Source organism: Bombina bombina, chromosome 5, assembly GCF_027579735.1.
Source record: "Bombina bombina isolate aBomBom1 chromosome 5, aBomBom1.pri, whole genome shotgun sequence".
NCBI lineage: Eukaryota > Metazoa > Chordata > Amphibia > Anura > Bombinatoridae > Bombina > Bombina bombina.
The window spans coordinates 745,834,768-745,854,955 of record NC_069503.1 but is presented as its reverse complement, the minus strand read 5'-3'; the positions used below and the strand labels follow the sequence as shown (position 1 = coordinate 745,854,955).

Genomic DNA, 20,188 nt, shown 5'->3' with positions numbered 1-20,188 from the left:
TCCATGAAAATATGTAAAATATTTGAAAAGTTCCAAATAAAAATAATAATTAAAAAGCCAGAATAAGTTATAAACTTTACTCTGTCATATTGTAAGTGATCTGATGCATTATTTCTGTTCTGATGCCCTGATGCAAGTGGGAACAACAATATTCTTTCTCCTTTTAAAGTAGGGGTTTTATGCAAGATGCCACATTGGGATTTTTCCCTTTAAATATCTGGAGACCAAATACACAGTGTAGATAGAGAGATGCATTGATTGATATAGTCTTTAAATGCCTGGGTGCTCAAAATTAAATTATACAAAAAGTGAGGTATATAGAGGCACTCACAGGACTTCATAAAATACAATTTTTATTTATTTTATCAGAAACATACAGTCAATGATTCTGCTTTCTATTGAAGCCTTTATTAGGACAAAGCACAGACTCTCCTTATATTCAAGCATACTAGTTAAAATAAATAAGTCAGTAAAAATAAGGGAAGTTTCCTCTGTGGCATGAGAGCTCATTTATGTCTGGTAAACTGACAATTTGACAGTGCATAGGATCTATCTATCTATTTATCTATCTATCTATCTATCTATCATCTATCTATCTATCTATCTATCTATCTATCTATCTATCTATCTATCTATCTATCTATCCACACACATACTCCTCTGCAATATTTACAGTTCATTTGTCTTTTAAACTATATTTCTGCTTATCAGTTACATTGCATTTCAGATGTGATTCCAGTTGGTCTGGCTTCTTTATTAGACAAGTGAACAGCTTCACATTGTTTTATATGAAATTTGTGCACAGCTACCATTGCCATCTAGTGGTCAGCTGTGACATATAAATAAATATACTCAGACGTATAAATAAATATACTCAATGAACTGAGGCAATTTTCCTTATCCTTGATTTGAAAAGTTTTGGCCTAGATTGAAAGTAGAGCACACCTGTATGTTATGTTGCGCTTTGCCTTGGCAATAAATAACACTGCATTTGTTAAAGTTGTTGGTTAAAATGTTTAAGCAATCATTTTATTGTGCCCGGTACATATATAGCAACCCCATTCTTCCAATGAATAGTGTAAAGCCATAGTAGTGTGCTTATTGCTCTTGCAAAGGTTTGTGCTTGTACACAATCAGTTCTTATTTAAATTGTTTGAAAACCTAGTATTAGCATTTATCTTTTTCTGTTGTACATTGAATTACATCTTAAAATTATATTACTTTCCAATTTACTTTTATTATTTTATTTGCTTCATTCTCTTTGTATACTTTTTAAAAAGCATACCTATGTAGGCTCAGGAGTAGCAATGCACTAATGAGAGCTAATTGGCGGCTGCACATATATGCCTTTTGTGATTGGCTTGCACAATGTGTTCAGCTAACTCCCAATAGTGTATTGCTGCTCCTTCAACAAAGGATGCCAATAAAATAAAGTAAATTTGATAATAGAAGTAAATTGGAAATTTGTTTACAATTTTATGCTTTATCTGAATCGTGAAATAAACATTTTGAGTTTCATGCCCCTTTCACACTCTTTTTTCATCTTGAACTTTTGCTCTCCACTAGTAATCTAGTCCTATTAATAATTTTTAACAAATAGATTTTACGGTAGTTAAAAAACTAACAAACAAAACCGATTTGCTCAAGTGGCTATATTTTACTTAAAGGGACACTGAACCCAATATTTTTCTTTCTAATTTACTCCTATTATCAATTTTTCTTCGTTCTCTTGCTATCTTTATTTGAAAAAGAAGGGATCTAAGCTAAGGAGCCAGCCAATTTTTGGTTCAACACTCTAGACAGCACTTGTTTATTGTTGGGTGAATTTATCCACCAATCAGAAAGAACAACTCAGGTTGTTCACCAAAAATGGGCCGGCATCTAAACTTACATTCTTACTTTTCAAATAAAGATAGCAAGAGAATGAAGAAAATTTAATAGGAGTAAATTAGAAAGTTGCTTAAAATTGCATGCTCTATCTGAATCACAAAAGAAAACATTTGGGTTCAGTGTTCCTTTAAGAGAGATGATTATTATATGTATTTCTGTAATATTGGAAATAGGCAGTTTTAGGGTTTCTTCTTTTTAAGAGTGAAAACATGTGAATATGCATTATGTTTTTTTTCTGGGGGACATAAGTAATTCATACCCCTAATTCTTACTTTTGATGACAATCCTGCAGTGAAGACGTAAAGAAGATAGAACACATCAGTTTAATTCTAAATTTGAGAAGTTGAATGACACATTTTAAAATGACAATTCATTTTTAAATGAGTCAGTATATAGTAAAACAGTTTTTCTTATTCAAGTTATTAGTGTACATTGGTTATAAATTGAAAAAAATACAAGCTGAGATTATACAAAGACAGTAACGTTTTTAGAAGAGAGAATGTCTATGGAATTTAACCTTTAATGGTCCTCTTTGATCCTAATTTGTGCAATTAAGAAAATTGCCAAGTGAATGGACAGTAATATGTTTAAAATACCTACCCATTTAACCCAAACAATCATAACCCTGTATTTTGTTGGGCTAAAATATATATTTAAAGGGACAGTACACTGTAAAATTGTTTTTATATTATTATATTTTAAATGACTTGTTATACCAGCTGCAGAGTATAAAATGTATGATAAATTACATTTTCAGTTTTATTTGTGTATATGAAGTAGCTAGCTTTGTGCTTTTAAACAGCCGATTACAATGGGTTGAGCTTCAGGTAATATCAGATCTCATTATGCTATCACTTTGTGTACACACACTTGCTTCCTTATCTTATATTTGTCTGGAAAACAAAAGCTCAAAAAAAAAGAACAATGGAAAATTATCATTTTATTGCTTAACTATCCTGCACCCCACTGTGAGTTTAATTTCTTCTTCTGGCTGTGTTTACTTAGACTTATCAATAGCCTAGACTCCAGTATACAAAATTTCGTTATCGGTTGGGAGACCACAAGCTAAATCGGCTATTTTAAAGGCCAAAATAGGGGTAGGAGCTACTTGTAAACAATTTAATATACTCCAGCAGGTAAAATGGATCATTGGGAACAATTTAAATGGCAGAATTTTTTTGGGGGGAACTGTCCCTTTAAGCCATTTTTCTTCTTAAACGGGGAGAGTCCACAGCTACATTAATTACTTTTGGGAAATACAGAACCTGGCCACCAGGAGGAGGCAAAGACACCCCAGCCAACTTCCCTCATCCCCCAGTCATTCTTTGGCTTTCATCACAGGAGGTTGGCAAAGAAGTGTCAGAAGTTTACAGAGTCTCTTATGAAGGGTACTACTCTTCGAAATGGGAGTGGAGTTTTAAGTAGTCCTGTCAGCCTCTCAGTGAGAGCATGGATGAAAGTTAGAGTCCGGAGATGCAGGGAGAGTCTTTCTGCGAAACCATCCCAAATCATATTAACAGCTCTATAAGCAATCAGCATTGACGAGTTTCGCGGCCTGCTTTCTTCACTCAAGTCCATGTCAGAAGCAACGCTACTATCTGTCAAACTTGAAGGACCGTGTTACTGTTCCACGGCAAAGATTCCGGTAAGATCGTTTCATTTTACTTTCATTGTGAATGCAATGTAAATAACAGTAGACAGGGTCTCAGTGGGAGTCCTTTATCTTTATGGAATCAAGGGTTAATATCTCTTGAGGGGGGTTATTGAGCAGTGGGGGACTTTAATCATGTTTGTTATGTGATTCTGTCTGCTTATGTGTAGAAACGTTGGGGCTCTTGGCTATTACGGAACGTATAAGTTTTTAGAGCTACGCAGTTCTTGTGGACTGGCTTACTTTTCTTTGGCCTACATGTCACACCTCGTGACCGAGTGGCGGTGGAGAGGACCTGTTCCTCTGCTTGTCTGGGTCATAGGAGGTGTCATGTGCCACAGCCATTCGGTGGTGGTTGGTGAGGTACCAGTTATTTTCGTCCAAATTTGTCTGGTCAAGTTATGGAGGATTCTGATTTTTCAGAGAAGGATGTTCTGACTCAGATTCTGTCTCCTGCTTAGATTGTATGAAGGCCTGGGTAATCTAGCCCAATCATTTATGTTCCATATGCCATAATAGAGTGCTCTTTTCTCCCTCTGGGGAGAGATTGGAGACCGCTGAGCCGTCTGCCTCTGAGGATTCTGTGTCCCGTGAGGTGCATTCCCTGGAATTTTCTGTTCCTACACAAGCAGTTGTCCCGAATTCGGTTACCCCTTCTCCAGAAGGAGGTTTCTTTCCACTAGAGGTTGCTACTCGGTTGCGCATGGCTATATTAGTGGTGCTGGCGCATTTACAGATTCTTGTGGGCCGCCAGCCAAGAGCTTATCTGTGTCCTTTTTTTCTGACGGGTCCTTCCTCTGGGGGAGTGGTTCCCTCCGAGGCTTCAGGGGGACAGCTGGCTGGCTCAGGGCCTTCAGATTCCCCGCCGGAGATGAGTTTTGCCTTTCGAGTCAGTCTGACACGCCTGTGTGTATTGCTGCGGGAGGTACTGGATGCTTGGGAGGATTTTAGTCTTCATTTGCCTCCGGATCCTCAGTCTTCTGATTCTGATGGCGAACAGCACTAGATGAGGGGAGGGATGTGAATCCTACCCCTAATTGTCTTTTGTTTGTGTATCTAATCCCAGTTCTGAGCTCTTGAGGAATCAGGTCTCTGACAGGCTGGCTCTGTTTGTGTTTCTATTAGTTTGGCGTTTCGCCTGCGGGTGCTGCCTACTTTATTTTGATCTGATTAGGATTTGTTTCTTTTATTTCCAGAGCTCGAGACTGTTATAATCTTTATTTTGGAAATTCTTATCTTCTCTGGAATTTGGATACTAGCGATTTTATGGTCGCAATGGTTGTTGCTTCCGGCGGAAGTCACACAAAAAAAATAAAAAAATGTTTAAAAAAAGACAATGTTTAAGCCTTAGAGCTTATTTGTCTGTCATTTGTCTGTTTGTTTTGTCTAGCCCTGCTAGGGGTTGGAACTTTCAGTTAAGCTCTTGAACAGTTCATTGTACCCTAGTCTGCAGGCTGGTCCTGGTTGGGTACTGTTGCACTCTGTTCTTTTGAGGTTTATATCAGACATGCTGTATCGTTGTCAACAGGCTGGTCCTGTTTGGGTACTAAGTTTACTTCCTTCTTGTTAAGAGGTTGTTTTTCTGTATTTACAAGTTATAGGAGGTCCTTCTTTTCTAAATGTCAGGTTGGTCCTAGTTTGTTTCATCTTGATGGGCGTCCGACGTTGGTTCGTACTCTATCCTAAGTATTTTGTCCCTGCATAGCTTGCATGGCTAGCTGGGTATATGAATCTTGCTGTGGCAGTGTATTTGTAGTTCCTGAGGTCCTTTGGATAGGAGCTAGAGTCCTCTCTTCTGAGGAGGATCAGATGGCTGCTTTGAGATCTTCAGTACCTGGTGAGGGGGTGATTGTTCCCCTCTATTGGTACTCCTTTGTGGATCGAATTATCCTATTGCACGATCTCCTTCGCCAGTGCTTTTCTCCTCTTTTTGAGGTATGCAGCACCTTTCGCTTCCCCTTGTCTTTTGGGGTAGGACTTCTGGTCCTTTGATTGAGGAGACCCGGTTCTTCGGGACCGTTTTTTTCCTTGCATTATCCTCCTTTTGATCCTTATACTTGGTGATCTGGGGGATTGCTCTGCAGTCTCTCTTGCCGTTGCCTACTACGAGTTTCTTGGGATTACTGGGGATGATCCAGTTTGGAACTTTAGAGACTGTCATTTTTCTCAATCAGGGATTAATTTTTAAGGTTGGAGTTCTGTTCTCCTTTGGCTCCTTCATTTGGCTTCGGACTTTGAAGGTATTATTCCTAGAAGCCCTTTGGGGCTCAGTGACCTGTCACTGGGATACATCTTGAGAGATCAGAGTTCAAGACCCCATGGGGGTTTGGCTGCAATTGCATCGTTTCTGGTGCAATTTTCATTGCAGAAGGAGTATCTTGTGGTTGTTCCGCAAGGTTTTGGCCTTGATCTGGCTCCTGGTTTTGGGTGTCAGGATTTTTAACCTAGCTCTTGTCTTTGACTTGGCATTTGGTTGTTCTGTTCCCAGATTTTAATAGTCTTGGATATGTCCAGCGTCCGGTAACAGGTTTGGTTCCTCAGGCCTGGGGAACTCTCCTTATCCTACTGGGGTGGTTCCTTTCTCTCTTCTGGAGAGATGGAAGTTTTTTTCTGGAAATTTCTTTTCTAGAATATTCCTGGATTTCTTAGTTTTCCTTCTATTTTGAAGGATCCGGTCTACTGAGCCTACCCAGTTGGCTCCTCCTGAGGTAGTTTTTCCTTCATCTGTCTCTAGGAGTACAGCGGGTTGTGGTTTCTCTTGTTGCAGTGTACCCTCCTTTCGGGTTTCTGAGGGGTAACGAGGATAGGTATCCTGGATCCTGAGTTAGTTTCTAGGTGTAGGTCCTTCTTACAGTTTCTTTTCCTTGAGAACTAGTGGTTGGAGATTCATTAGTGATCTCTGGGGTTTCTCGATGCTGGGATTTTTTAATCTCTCTGGTCCTTGGGACATTGCCAGTGGCTTCGGTGTTAGGACTGTTGGATCGGAGTAGGGGTCAGGTATTCTGTCTGCTCTGTTTGGGCATCGACCACGTATCTTATCTCCTGCAGGACCCTTACTTAGGTTGGGAGGCCTTGCAGTTGGTTCTTCCTTATTGGTCAGGGGGTTGTACTTCCTTACCCTGTCTTCTAGTAGGGGAGGAGTTGGTCAGCCCTGTTTTCTGAGTTTATTCTCTTGTCCTTTCCAGGGATGTCCTGGTGTACGTCTGCTAACCATTCAGTTGGCTAATTCCCAGGTTTTGATGTTTAGTCTGTCTGCCTTCTGATGGAAGCCTGCGGCTTTCGTTTGTGGCATAAACAAATGTTACTATTCTCTTTCTGTTATGCTCCCGGTGTTTTTATGACCTACGGGTGTTCAGTTTCTCTGTGCTATTTAGCTGTGTTTGGTAAGGTAGTCTTGTTCTACCTTTTGTGCCTTCTGGGACTTTGGTCAGGTTAAGGCTTTCCTTTGGTTCCTTTTGGATCCATGTTCGGCACTCCTCCGTTGGTAGAGTATTTTATACGGGTCCTTGTCCTCTTGCAGCCTGGTAGTTATGCTAGAGGCTTCTCTCGCTGTTTTGTCCTTGAATCTTCGGGGCTTGTTTTCTGGAGGTTCTTTCGGACCTTCTTATTTCATTTTCCCCTTCTTTCAGTTAGGGGGAAGGTGGCGTGGGAGTCTGTTTGTTGTTTCTCTTACCATTGTTTATGGGGAGGTTTTTTGCTTGTGTGCTTCTAGTGAGCGGGATTTTTGTCTCCTCAGAGGTGTTTGTGCTCAGTGGAGTCCTGCATTTAGAGTGATCTCTAACTGGGATTGTTATGGTTCTAATTGATGGGCAGTTACCTTGTCCTCTTTCCATATTTTTGTTCTCCTGCTTCTGTTGAAGTCTGGGTTGTGTCAGGCTGTGGTGTCATCAGAATGGGCCGCGTTTTGTTCCCCGTCCGTTTGCAATCAGTGTCCTCTATAAGCTTGGGTATTGATTTCCCAAAAGTAATGAATGCAACTGTGGACTCACCCTGTTTAAGAAGAAAAACTTAAATTATGCTTACCAGAAAATTTTCTTTTCTTCTGATGGGGAGAGTCCACAGCTCCCCGCCCGTGTTTTTTTTCCATGGGGCGGCCTTAATTGTTTGTTCTTCTGGTACATTTTTTCACCCTTATGTTTCTCCTACTGTTCCTTGTTCCCTTGGCAGAATGACTGGGGGATTAGGGAAGTGGGGGAGGTATTTAAGCCTTTGGCTGGGGTGTCTTTGCCTCCTCCTGGTGGCCAGGTTCTGTATTTCCCAAAAGTAATGAATGCAGCTGTGGAATCTCCCCGTCAGAAGAAAATAAAATTATCTGGTAAGCATAATTTAAGTTGTTAAAGTTCTCTATAGGCTAACTCTTACAGGCTAAGAGTTCCACCTTTTGTTTGCGTTTACAGGGGGAAGAAAAGAATTTTAGTTACTGGGGATGAAATCTACTTTCATCTAACATTTCCATGACCAAAAAATGCGGTTTATTTGCAAAATATGAGTCTCTCCTTCACATACAGTGCCCTGCATAGCGAGATAAATATCACTTGAGATAATATTTGTGTTCCTAAAATAAAGTAATTCACTTTTATCTATGTTCATACATCATAGAAACTATTTAGATTAGTTTGTAACCTGATTGTCACTCAAGACCTTGTTTTCTCTTGTAAGGTGTATCCAGTCCACGGATCATCCATTACTTGTGGGATATTCTCCTTCCCAACAGGAACTTGCAAGAGGACACCCACAGCAGAGCTGCTATATAGCTCCTCCCCTAACTGCCATATCAATTCATACTCTTGCAACTCTCAACAAAGATGGAGGTAGTAAGAGGAGAGTGGTAAAATATAGTTAGTTTTTTCTTCAATCAAAAGTTTGTTATTTTCAAATAGTACCGGAGTTGTACTATTTTATCTCAGGCAGTATTTAGAAGAAGAATCTGCCTGCGTTTTCTATGATCTTAGCAGCTTGTAACTAAGATCCACTGCTGTTCTCACATATGTCTGAGGAGTGAGGTAACTTCAGAGGGAGAATGGCGTGCAGGTTATCCTGCTATTGAGGTATATGCAGTTTTAAGTTTTTCTAGGGACTAGAAAATGCTGCTGGTACCTGATTAATGTAAGTTAAGCCTAAAAACAATGATTTAATAACGACTTGTATCAGGCTTACTACCAGAGATATATACTCTGATAATATGGCAATATAAAACGTTTGCTGGCATGTTTAATCGTTTTTATATATGCTTTGGTGATAAAACTTATTGGGGCCTAGTTTTTTTCCACATGGCTGGCTTGATTTTTGCCTAGAAACAGTTTCCTGAGGCTTTCCACTGTTGTAGTATGAGTGGGAGGGGCCTATTTTAGCGCTTTTTTGCGCAGTTAAAATTACATTCAGCTTCCCTCAGCAGTCCCCTGCATGCTATAGGACATCTCTGAAGGGCTCTAAAGGCTTCAAAAGTCGTTTATTGAGGAAGGTAGGGCCACAGCTGAGCTGTGGCAGTTGTTGTGACTGTTTAAAAAACGTTTATTTCGTTTTTTTGATCCGTTTTTTGCATTAAGGGGTTAATCATCCATTTGCAAGTGGATGCAATGCTCTGCTAACCTATTACATACACTGTAAAACTTTCGTTTGATTTACTGCTTTTTTTCACTGTTTTTCAAATTTTGACAAAATTTGTTTCTCTTAAAGGCACAGTACCGTTTTTTATATTTGCTTGTTAACTTGATGTAAAGTGTTTTCCAAGCTTGCTAGTCTCATTGCTAGTCTGTACAAACATGTCTGACATAGAGGAAACTCCTTGTTCATTATGTTTAAAAGCCATGGTGGAACCCCATATGAGAATGTGTACTAAATGTATTGATTTCACTTTAAACAATAAAGATCAGCTTTTGTCTTTAAAAAATGTATCACCAGAGGATCCTGACGAGGGGGAAGTTATGCAAAAAGACTAACTCTCCCCACGTGTCAGACCCTTTTACTCCCATTCAAGGGACTCACGCTCAAATGGCGCCAAGTACATCAAGGACGCCCATAGCGATTACTTTACAAGACATGGCGGCAGTCATGGATAATACACTGTCAGCGGTATTAGCCAGACTATCTGAATTTAGAGGAAAGCGTGATAGCTCTGGTGTTAGGCATAATACAGAGCATACAGACGCTTTAAGAGCCATGTCTGATACTGCCTCACAATATGCAGAAGCTGAGGAAGGAGAGCTTCAGTCTGTGGGTGATATCTCTGACTCAGGGAAACCTGATTCTGATATTTCTACTTTTAAAGTTAAGCTTGAGAACCTCTGTGTTTTGCTTAGGGAGGTTTTAGCTGCTCTGAATGACTGTGACACAATTGCAATGCCAGAGAAATTGTGTAGACTGGATAAATACTTTGCAGTGCCGGTGTGTACTGAGGTTTTTCCAATACCTAAAAGGTTTACAGAAATTATTAATAAAGAGTGGGATAGACCCGGTGTGCCGTTTTCCCCCCCTCCTATTTTTAGAAAAATGTTTCCCATAGACGCCACCACACGGGACTTATGGCAAAAGGTCCCTAAGGTGGAGGGAGCAGTTTCTACTTTAGCAAAGCGTACTACTATCCCTGTCGAGGACAGTTGTGCTTTTTCAGATCCTATGGATAAAAAATTAGAGGGTTACCTTAAGAAAATGTTTATTCAACAAGGTTTTATCCTGCAGCCCCTTGCATGCATTGCTCCTGTCACTGCTGCTGCGGCATTCTGGTTTGAGTCTCTGGAAGAGGCTTTACAGACAACGACTCCATTGGAGGACATATTTAACAAGCTTAGAGCACTTAAGCTAGCTAATTCTTTTGTTTCTGATGCCATTGTTCATTTGACTAAACTAACGGCTAAGAATTCTGGATTGGCCATCCAGGCGCGTAGGGCACTATGGCTCAAATCTTGGTCAGCTGTCGTGACTTCAAAGTCTAAACTACTTAACATTCCCTTCAAGGGGCAGACCCTATTTGGGCCTGGTTTGAAGGAAATTATTGCTGACATTACTGGAGGTAAGGGTCATACCCTTCCTCAGGACAGGGCCAAATCAAGGGCCAAACAGTCTAATTTTCGTGCCTTTCGAAACTCCAAGCAGCATCAACTTCCTCTGCTACAAAACAAGAGGGAACTTTTGCTCAGTCCAAGACGGCCTGGAAACCTAACCAGTCCTGGAACAAAGGCAAGCAGGCCAAAAAGCCTGCTGCTGCCTCTAAGACAGCATGAAGGAATGGCCCCCTATCCGGTAACGGATCTAGTAGGGGGCAGACTTTCTCTCTTCGCCCAGGTGTGGGCAAGAGATGTTCAGGATCCCTGGGCGTTGGAGATTATATCTCAGGGGTATCTTCTGGACTTCAAGGCTTCTTCTCCACAAGGGAGATTTCACCTTTCACGATTATCTGTCAACCAGATAAAGAAAGAGGCGTTCTTACACTGTGTGCAAGACCTCCTAGTTATGGGAGTGATCCATCCAGTTCCAAAGGAGGAACAGGGACAGGGATTTTACTCAAATCTGTTTGTGGTTCCCAAAAAAGATCTTAAACAAATTCCTCAGAGTTCCATCATTCAAAATGGAAACTATTCGGACCATCCTACCTATGATCCAGGAGGGTCAATATATGACTACGGTGGATCTAAAGGATGCTTACCTTCACATTCCGATACACAAAGATCATCATCGGTTCCTAAGGTTTGCCTTTTTGGACAGGCATTACCAGTTTGTGGCTCTTCCCTTCGGGTTAGCTACAGCCCCAAGAATTTTTACAAAGGTTCTGGGGTCGCTTCTGGCGGTCCTAAGGCCGCAGGGCATAGCAGTGGCCCCTTATCTAGACGACATCCTGATACAGGCGTCAAATTTCCAAATTGCCAAGTCCCATACGGACATAGTTCTGGCATTTCTGAGGTCGCACGGGTGGAAAGTGAATGAGGAAAAGAGTTCTCTGTCCCCACTCACAAGAGTCTCCTTCCTAGGGACTCTGATAGATTCTGTAGAAATGGAAATTTACCTCACGGAGTCCAGGTTATCAAAACTTCTAAATTCTTGCCGTGTTCTCCATTCTATTCCGCGCCCTTCGGTGGCTCAGTGCATGGAGGTAATCGGCTTAATGGTAGCGGCAATAGACATAGTTCCGTTTTGTGCGCCTACATCTCAGACCGCTGCAACTATGCATGCTCAGTCAGTGGAATGGGGATTAAACAGATTTGTCCCCTCTACTAAATCTGGATCAAGAGTCCAGAGATTCTCTTCTCTGGTGGCTATCTCGGGTCCATCTGTCCAAAGGTATGACCTTTTGCAGGCCAGATTGGACAATTGTAACGACAGATGCCAGCCTTCTAAGTTGGGGTGCAGTCTGGAACTCCCTGAAGGCTCAGGGATCATGGACTCAGGAGGAGAAACTCCTCCCAATAAATATTCTGGAATTGAGGGCAATATTCAATGCTCTTCAGGCTTGGCCTCAGTTAACAACCCTGAGGTTCATCAGATTTCAGTCGGACAACATCACGACTGTGGCTTACATCAACCATCAAGGGGGAACAAGGAGTTCCTTAGCGATGTTAGAAGTCTCCAAAATAATTCGCTGGGCAGAGAAACACTCTTGCTACCTATCAGCGATCCATATCCCAGGTGTAGAGAACTGGGAGGCGGAATTTCTAAGTCGTCAGACTTTTCATCCGGGGGAGTGGGAACTCCATCCGGAGGTGTTTGCTCAATTGATTCATTGTTGGGGCAAATCAGAACTGGATTTCATGGCGTCTCACCAGAACGCCAAGCTTCCACCGTTTCCTCTGCTCCCTCGACTGATTGCCAAAATCAAGCAGAAGAGAGCATCAGTGATTTTGATAGCGCCTGCGTGGCCACGCAGGACCTGGTATGCAGACCTAGTGGACATGTCATCCTTTCCACCTTGGACTCTGCCTTTGAGACGAGACCTTCTACTTCAAGGTCCTTTCAATCATCCAAATCTAATTTCTCTGAGACTGACTGCATGGAGATTGAACGCTTGATTTTATCAAAGCGTGGGTTCTCCGAGTCTGTCATTGATACCTTAATACAGGCACGAAAGCCTGTTACCAGGAAAATCTACCATAAGATATGGCGTAAATATCTTTATTGGTGTGAATCCAAGAGTTACTCATGGAGTAAGATTAGGATTCCCAGGATATTATCTTTTCTCCAAGAGGATTGGAGAAAGGATTATCAGCTAGTTCTTTGAAGGGACAGATCTCTGCACTGTCTATTCTTTTGCACAAGCGTCTGGCGGATGTTCCAGACGTTCAGGCGTTTTGTCAGGCGTTGGTTAGAATCAAGCCTGTATTTAAACCTGGTGCTCCCCCATGGAGCTTAAATTTGGTTCTTAAATTTCTTCAAGGGGTTCCGTTTGAATCTCTTCATTCCATAGATATCAAGCTTTTATCTTGGAAAGTTATTTTTTTGATGGCTATTTCCTCGGCTCGTAGAGTCTCCGAGTTATCTGCTTTACAATGTGATTCTCCTTATCTGATCTTCCATGCAGATAAGGTAGTTCTGCGTACAAAACCTGGGTTTTTGCCTAAGGTGGTATCTACTAAGAATATCAATCAAGAGATTGTTGTTCCATCATTGTGTCCTAATCCTTCTTCAAAGAAGGAACGTCTTTTACATAATCTGGACGTGGTTCGTGCTTTAAAGTTTTACTTACAAGCTACTAAAGATTTTCGTCAAACATCTGCTTTGTTTGTTGTTTACTTTGGACAGAGAGGAGGTCAGAAGGCTTCGGCAACCTCTCTTTCTTTTTGGCTAAGAAGCATAATCCGCTTAGCCTATGAGACTGCTGGACAGCAGCCTCCTGAAAGGATTACAGCTCATTCTACTGTGGCTTCCACTTGGGCCTTTAAAAATGAGGCTTCTGTTGAACAGATTTGCAAGGTGGCGACTTGGTCTTCGCTTCATACTTTTGCTTCTTCGGAGGCTATTTTTGGGAGAAAGGTTTTACAGGCAGTGGTACCTTCCGTTTAAGTACCTGCCTTGTCCCTCCCTTCATCCGTGTACTTTAGCTTTGGTATTGGTATCCCACAAGTAATGGATGATCCGTGGACTGGATACACCTTACAAGAGAAAACACAATTTATGCTTACCTGATAAATTTATTTCTCTTGTGGTGTATCCAGTCCATGGCCCGCCCTGTCATTTTAAGCCAGGTCAAAATTTTAGATTAAACTACAGTCACCACTGCACCCTATGGTTTCTCCTTTCTCGGCTTGTTTCGGTCGAATGACTGGATATGGCAGTTAGGGGAGGAGCTATATAGCAGCTCTGCTGTGGGTGTCCTCTTGCAACTTCCTGTTGGGAAGGAGAATATCCCACAAGTAATGGATGATCCGTGGACTGGATACACCACAAGAGAAATAAATTTATCAGGTAAGCATAAATTGTGTTTTTATGAATATTATCAAAAGTATCCCTTTATTCCCCCTCTAGTAGTTCCTGTGAATTCATGGCAAAGGATAAGGGATAGTAAGAGACAGTAGATATTTTTTATAAAATGTACAATTTTGCATTATGAGACAACTTTGCATTATATTTTTATTATTTATTTTGCCCCTTTTCATCTAATTTAGCTTTGATAATTGAGCAATTTCTAATTCTCAGAACTTGAAAAGCACCTTGCTGAATTTTCAAGGCTAAGGCCTCCATGTACTAAATGTCGTATGGACAAGCTTCTCAACTACAGAAAGCAAACGAGTTTTGATAATAGCTGCTTCTTACATTGTGGCAAGCAGACTCACAGTGCAAACCTGCCCCGTAAGGGTTCTGGAGCAGCTTACGCTGCTTAGAACACAGAGCCCTAAGCCGGCTACTTATCTGTTCCTAATTGGCTTTATTAGATAAGAGCTGCAAATTAATGAACAATGCCTTGTTGTCTGTGGACTAAAGCCCGGATTGGCTCCTCCAAATAAGGCACAAATTTGTAGGGGGGTTTTGCTATTGAAAAATAATTGTAGTAAAAGGATGTTGATTTATTAAACATATTAAAATAAAGTATTACACTCATATACCGTATTGTTCCGCATATAGGCCGCACTTTTTTCCCTTGATTTTGACCTTTAAAGTTGCAGTGTGGCCTATATGCGGGGCACGGCCTATATTCGGTATTTTTTGTTGTTTTTTTTTAAATTTTGCTTAAACCTGCCTATTATAGTAAATACCGGGTAAGGAATGTACCGGTAACTTATACAGTGGTATGGGTATGCACTAATATGGTAGCCCTATATGTTGATCCCTGAGCGAGTAACTACGGACTCTGCATTCCTCTCCGTTCAGACCCAGCTCCTACTTTGATGTCATCATCATCTACAGTCACATCTGCCGCTCCGTCCCTGCAGACTGCAACGCCTGTGAAAGAAGCATTTACCAACGTCTTCGGTTCACTCCTAGAAGACTGCTAATGCTTAGTCGCAGGTATTGGTAACATTAGCAGTCTTCTAGGAGTGAACCGAAGACGTTGCTAAATGCTTCTTTCACAGGCGTTGCAGTCTGCAGGGACGGAGCGGCAGATGTGGCTGTAGATGATGATGTCATCACAGTAGGAGCTGTGTGCTGAACGGAATGGCATGCAGAGTCCGTGGTTGATACAAGTACCGGTACAAGGAGGATGATTATACCGGTAGGGTGATTATAGGAATGTGCCTTATGGGTATTGCAGTGTGGGTAGGGAGGAAGTTGCCGGAGCACAGGATGTCCCATGTTAGTCAGTTTTGTCTGTGATATTGGTAAGAGACTGTTTTTTTCCCCCCTCACATACCTGATAAAAATACTGTACTATTAGGTTAAATAAAAATTTGTAGCTTTAATACTGGTCTGTTAAAATAAAACAAAGGAAAGATGCTGAACTCCTTAGTATGGTAATTTCAAATGTGAAAAAGCCTTTATTTAGCCATTATAGCTTTAATGCCTGAATAACGTTTTTTTTCACATTTGAAATTACCATACTAAGGAGTTCAGCATCTTTCCTTTGTTTTATTTTATACTCTTGGGTCTTGGGGAAGTGGAAAAGGATCCCCCTGGGAGCTGGCACCCTACATTGGGACTCTGCTTACACATTTGAAAGTGCTGGTCTCACTTGCAAACATTGCAGCTTTAAAATTTAATTTCTTTAAAATGGCACCAAACTTTAAGGGTGCGGCCTATATTCAGGTGCGGCCTATATGCGGAACAATACGGGTATATATATACATATATTTGCTAAAAATGTTTCTAAAGAGTTAAAAAGGTATATGGTATATGGCAAAGTGTTGGACTACGGAGGGCAAAAAGTGTGTATGTGTATATATATATATATATATATATTTATATATATATATATATATATATATATATATACACACACACAAATAGTATATATACACAATTAAGTACTTATACTTAATAAAGCAATCACTGTGTAGAATTGGTATCTATATGCATGGCAAACACATTTAAAAAAGTAAATTACATGAAATATCAGGTAATATTTATAACCTGTTGGTGACATTATTTTAATAATATATATATTCTTAAAGGGAAAATAAAATAAATAAACTCATCACTGTGTAATATATTACACTGCAATACACTGTGTAATATTTAAAATATGCCAGTGAAGATAGGATATATAAATATACTGTATATATACACACACACACATATATAAATAGGCACACACATTTCTCCACTTACATTTTTTTTTTTTTTTATGAAGACTCCATTAACGTACAGAAATTTTGCGGTCCATTCCATAGCTAGGCTTGCTAATGGTTAATAGGGTTAGAGACCGCAATACTGTCTATACAACAGGCTGCTCCTCACAGAACCTACAGTCCTATTTCTAACTGATGAGACAGCATGCAATAAATTAGCAAATAATGGGCACTGGGTAGACATCGGACTGGAAAAAAAAAACTACAAAAGACTTCCGTGTTCTCTGCTCCGTGTGCTACTTCTCTGATGTGCATATGACAGCCCCTTTTAGCTAATAGTTTTTCTTGCCTCACAAAAGTAGGAGTTATACTTTATTAGGTTGGACCTTGAGCAGGGTAGAGGAGGCGCCCGGCTAAAAGGTTTTGTAACCATGCTGGGATCTCCTTTGCAGTGACGTGCAGTGACGTCAGAGGCTGGTGAGGCAGTGGCTAGGATACGCCTTCATTCTTTAGATATCCTTTGTTGAAGAAATAGCAATGCACATGGGTGAGCCAATCACATGAGGTATCTATGTGCAGCCACCAAACAGCAGCTACTGAGCATATTTAGATATGATTTTCAACAAAGGACATCAAAAGAATGAAGAAAATTAGATATTAGATGTAAATTGGAAAGTTATTTAAATTTGCATATGGGTTTCATGTCCCTTTAAATGGTGTCTTGGAAAACTGGTCAACTTAGTAAACATCTGATTTTAGTCTAAAAGGATTGTAACAGAAACTCTTGCCAGATAACACAATGCTTGCTCTGATTATGAGATCTAGAAATCCATGCCCATTAAAATATGTTTAAAACATACTTTTTACTTTAATGCTGCAAATTCTGCTTATAGATTCTTTCATTACATAAGGGATGAGAGTCAGAGAGGGAGGAAGAGATAGAGAGAGAAAGAGACCATGGGGGAGAACAACACATAAGGAGAGAGATGGATAGAGAGAGAGAGAGATGGATAGAGAGAGAGAGAGAGAGAGAGACAAAGGGGGGGGGCACTGCATTTTAAAGTAATAAAACAGCAGAGCTACAGAGAGTTCAGAAAATTAGTCTATAATTTAGTGTGAAGTACAGAGGCAAGCTGCTAAGTTAGTGGGTGTAAAGTTTGAGTAAACAAAATACAAAAACGACCCTGCTGTAAAAGAGTAAAAAAACACTAAACCACATTCATTAAATTATCATTTTCACTAACAGAATCCCTTTCAGTAAAATCTTACTTTAATAAGATGTGGCTGAAACACTGCTCTCTGTGCCTCTTTTCTTGCTCTGTAAGGATTCAGGAAGTGACAGTGGCACATTCCACTGCACTTAGAGGGGAAGAACAGAACTCTCTTTTTCACTTTAGCAAAGCTAGCAGGTTCACAGGACAGCAACAAAATATATGAAAGTTGTTTTTTTCCTTTTTTGTTTTGTTTTATATGATTTAACATCCAGCCCCAACCCTATTTTCCACTTTCTAATGCCTCTCGCTGGATTGGTTCAGCCCAAATAGGACTGCCTCAAATAAGCAGTTAATGGGCCATGCAATGATCTTAACCACTTGCATCCAGTAGGTGGCGCAGCATGTTGTGTAATGGTGGGCAGACCTGCTTGTGCCTCTCCACTGCACAACATATGAGAAAAAAAAATGCTGGGGGAAAAAAATTAAATTTTTTTTTTTAAAGCCAATAAAAAAATATATATATTTTTGCCCATATGAGAGGTGAAGCACTGCCTCACCTGCCTCTAGTGACTGCACATCACTGCTCCTTTGTGCCCCATGTTTTACAGCGGTATCAGGGCAGTTTTGCAGTCTGCTCCACAGACGGTCCTCTCTGAACTTTTTGCTGTCACTCAAGAAATTATCGGCTGATTCGTTGATTTCAGCTCCAGTTGTGCTTGCCTTTTACTTACTCTGTTCAAGATTACCTGTGATATTACACACAGTACTATTGTTTATCTTACCATACATGTTTATTAATTTAGTTAAAAACTGTTAGTAAATTATATGTGCATCAATTCATTTTATTCTTGTGGTTTTTTGGTGGCGCAGAACCCCTTTTGTCCACACTGATAAGCCTTCACTGGGAGAACACTAAAGTCTCAGTTTGCAGCAAATACAAATCAAACTGAAATGTTTTTACTACAATTTTTAAAGTGACAGTCTACACCTTAGTCATCTTAAAGTCTCAAATTAGATTAAGCTGCAAATAGCCTTATGCACCATTTTCTATATCACGCAGCAAGAACGGTAAAAAAGTTATTTTAGAATTAATATAGTTTCTGGTCACTTTGAAATGGATGCCAAGCCGACTGATGACATCACGATCTGGGCTGCATTTAAGCATTATGCTGAAATGCATTGACCGTTTGTTGAATCCAACTAGTGAGTCTTTTGTAACTAGTGAAGCATTTTATGCAGCCCAGATCGTGATGTCATCAGTGGGCAGAGCTTGACAGCCATTTCAAAGTGGCTAGAAACAATATTCATTTTAAAATAACTTTTTTACCGTTCCTGCTGCATCATATAGAAAGGGATGCAGGAGGTTAGTTGCAGTTTAATCTAAGGTAAGACTTAAAGATAACTAAGGTGTAGACTGGCCCTTTAAATTGCTCTTGTCTCTAGTTTAGTATATTACTTTTCTTTTAGCTAAATAAGTGTATTGTGAATTTTAGCAAACTTTACCTGTATACAGCTGGTGAGATAATTACAGCATTTCATCAGAATTGTGAGAGAGCTTTAGACATAACCTGGGAACTCTCCTGTTCAGCCCAGGGAACTCCCCTGTCCCTCCTACATTCTGAAGCCGTGTTTTATTTTACAATAGAGCAAATGCAGTGTAATTTGTTGAAGATGCACAGAAATATATAATGCACAGAAATATACAAAGAATGATCCTAATGTGTTAACTTTCAAAATATAATTAGAATTTGTAAAATCACTGCTGGATTTAAATCAAAATGTATTTAAATATAAAACAGAAAGTGCAAAACTTAAAAGTAATAATACTGAAAGGACCCAATCTGAAGTGTAAAATAATATAACATACAAAGCACTAAGTGTAATACAACTTTTATACCATGTAGTGCTATATTGCACTGGGCTTATAGTTTATCTCCTTCACATACAGAAATTCAGAGAACACTCCTTATAAAAGTATAGCAAAATTGTCCCGTCTAGAATCATGTTAGAGATCTCATAGTGCTAAATGATAATTTTATATCATCCCATCAGAGCAGTGAGAGGTTTATTGGAGGTATCTCTCATCTTTCTTGGACTTCCAGGTTTTGCCCTTTTTTCTTTTAGCATTCAGTGAGTTCAGCCATGTGAAGTATGCAGTACATTTTCTCTCCAAACAGAAGAATCTTTATCATCATCAATGAGATTGTACCACCTGTCACAAGATTATATGTGCCAGATTACAAGTGAAGCCCTAAATATCGCTTGCATGCAAGCGATATTAGTGCTCCACTTTGTCATACCAGCGCATGATAATGTGTGAGAGTGTGCTTCCATAGGCTCCTATGGCAGCCTTGTTCTGATGCCGCCACAGATATATATTTACATTGCGGTCTATGGGAACACACAATTCCCATAGACCACAATGTAAAGGCACTTTTCAGTGCGTTTATTTTTTTTAACCCCCCTCCCCCAACTTTAAAGCCCAAAAACTGCCTATTGCATTTTTTTTATTAAAAAATAAGCTAGATTTTTTTTTTAAAATAAAAAACTACAATTCCCTCTATTTTGAGGGCATTTGGGGCACTTTTAGAAAATTAACCAGAGAACGGGAGCGCAATCATTTAGCGATCCACTTGTAATCTAGCCCTATGTGTTTTTTTGTATCGATTTTTGCTTATATGAATCAGGAGTTTTTATAGTGGTTTACAAAGTGGATTGCACCATACTGCAAAGGCATAACTAGAACTCACTGGGCTCCAGAGAAAACTCTGTGTCAGGGCTCC

At 40.1% G+C, this 20,188-nt stretch overlaps 1 protein-coding gene across 1 annotated transcript in view; it reads left to right on the top strand.

Annotated features, from left to right (window-relative positions):
- DCDC2 (doublecortin domain containing 2) overlaps window positions 1-20,188 on the top strand; it is a 556,437-nt gene that overhangs the window by 253,937 nt on the left and 282,312 nt on the right. The window lies entirely within an intron of this gene.